The sequence below is a fragment of the Aulostomus chinensis genome, chromosome 22 (genome assembly GCF_037954235.1).
Source record: "Aulostomus chinensis isolate RoL2024-O1b breed Wild chromosome 22, RoL_Achi_v1.0, whole genome shotgun sequence".
In the NCBI taxonomy this organism is placed as follows: domain Eukaryota; kingdom Metazoa; phylum Chordata; class Actinopteri; order Syngnathiformes; family Aulostomidae; genus Aulostomus; species Aulostomus chinensis.
Genome location: NC_141341.1, coordinates 24,165,607 through 24,167,828, shown reverse-complemented (window position 1 = coordinate 24,167,828; position 2,222 = coordinate 24,165,607). Strand labels below are relative to the sequence as shown.

Genomic DNA, 2,222 nt, shown 5'->3' with positions numbered 1-2,222 from the left:
TGTGTCTTCATCAGCCTCTGAAAGTGTTTATTGTAAAACTCTGTTACCGCATCTGTCTGGAGTTTTACAGGGACGGGTCCACTGCTCAAAATGTCAGCAAACGCCTTTGTCACACTTGCCCTGCTTTTAGATCTTAGACACCGGACCCACGCATATTTAGTGAACACGTCTACACACGTCAGCAAATATCTCACATCGTTATTGTCTTCAGAATACTCGCCCATATCCACCAGATCAGCCTGAAATTGCTTGTCAGTACCACTGACCAGTACTCTATAATGGCGCAAGTGTTTAAAAGCCCTGGCGTGGAGCGTGTAGGCGTCCTGGCCCACTAAAAAAGTTTTAACAGTGTCCAAGTCAGGAGTAGCAGCCCCTGTCTCGCTAGCTGCCTTACGCAGACTGTTTATACTCCCAAGATCCCCTGGGTGCGAGGGGTCGTATTGTGCAGTATGGTGTTCATGGTCAAGACTAACCGCAAATGATCATGTGTTGGTTAAACATCAAAGATTTATTTTAAAACACCGGCGCGCACACGCACGTAGATACAATCTATAAAGACAAAAATTCTTAAAAAGAGTGAAAGCTGGTTACAGCTGCAGATCAGAACAATTTTCGAGCAGCTGGTGGTTTGGGCTCCCATGTGTTTGAGAATTTCACTCGCTCGTCGTATATCAACCAGAAGTTTTCATGCTTGCTCACAGCGTCGCTCTGCTTGTCGAGTATGGCCTCAAAGTTGTCAACCTCTACCAGTTCAGCCATTATAGATTCCACTACTCCGGCGATTTTCACAGGGTCGCAGAGCATGCGTTTCAGAAACAGGTAACTCCTGATTGTTACCAAGAAGTTGTCGTTCCACAACATGTTCATGATGGCATCGTATTTTGCTTGAAGAAAATACTCCGAGACTTCTTCCCGACAGCTGGGTTGACGCTGGCTCGGGTGGTTGACAAGACACCCATAACACTCATCTTTCCACACCTTATTCACAGTTCTGGTGAGCAGGTGGTAGACGGCAAATTTTACATGCTGCATGAGACGGGGTCCCTGGTCTTGAGGAAGAAATATCTGTCCACATACACACCACTGTGAGTCGAAGCGTCTGCCGGGGGTGGGTTCAACCGCATGGGCGAAGAGTCCTGGTGGGGGTTGTTGTTGGATGGCGTGAGCAGCTTAGGTGTGAGTTCTGGTGAATACAGTCCGGGGACGAGGTGGGTTTTGAGTTGTGTCTGGGTGTCTATAAATAAAAGAAATGAGAGAAGAGAATTAACACATGAATCAAACACATACACAACATCTACAAAAACTCCTGCCTTGAACAACCACCACATACCTACACAGTGTAGGATCTCATCAATGCTTCCTTGGAGGGGTGCAGAAAGCCGTCACATGCGTTATCATCAGTCTGATTTGATACATCATCAAAATAAGGCTCTTCCTAAATCCTGCAAAAGCTGTGGCCACCGTGTCCTTCTCAATGACTTCTTGTAAGGCATTAAACACCTCACACAAAGCTGATCTGTCGCACCACTGTACAAAAAAAAGTCTTCAAATTCTTTTGGGCCTTCTTTTGTTCTAATGAGACATGTTGTCAGGTCCAACACAGCACCATTGAGACAAGCTCTATATGATTTGGGTCCTGATGAGCTGTGCTATCAGGACATGTACAGCTCGGTGTAGCCCGTTTTAGGGCTACTGTGAAACTTTGCACGCAATATATCATAAAAATGAGACCAATCACGAATAGACATGCCGAGTGTGACTCCGTATGAGTCCACGCAAGCATCGCTCAGATAAACTTTACAGTCTTCATATTTAACTTCATACACATACCTAAAAACTCCTACAGCCTCCTCATACTTTAGCGCAGCACTCTCATCTACCCGCTTCTTTTTCTTGCATTTTGGCCCATCCTGTTCTACACGATGCTCTGAGGTACCATCGGGATGTGTAGCCATTTCTGGTGAGTCTGCTTTAGGCGTTGAAAAAATCCGATGGGATGATCCGCTCGTGATGCCGGGATCTGGAGTCGTGGAGTGGTGCGGGGCCGTCTGTCTATTATAGGGACTGCGTGTGAGGGTGGGCGGGGCTGTGTTCTCATAGGGTGCCTGCTGCTGCAGGCAGTGTTTTCAAATCTGGTGAGATACGCTGTCCGCAGGCATGTCCGGACTTGTCAGGGCTTGAGTTCTCGTGGTCACATGGACTAGATTTAAACACGCGCACGC

At 47.0% G+C, this 2,222-nt stretch overlaps 1 long non-coding RNA gene across 1 annotated transcript; it reads right to left on the bottom strand.

Annotated features, from left to right (window-relative positions):
• Positions 1–498: 498 nt before the first annotated feature.
• Positions 499–2,016, bottom strand: LOC147241201 (uncharacterized). Its single transcript, XR_015111275.1, has 3 exons — positions 1,831–2,016; positions 1,331–1,527; positions 499–1,234 (listed from the first exon to the last, which is right to left on the bottom strand). It is a non-coding gene; the product is annotated as an uncharacterized LOC147241201 (long non-coding RNA).
• Positions 2,017–2,222: the final 206 nt, after the last annotated feature.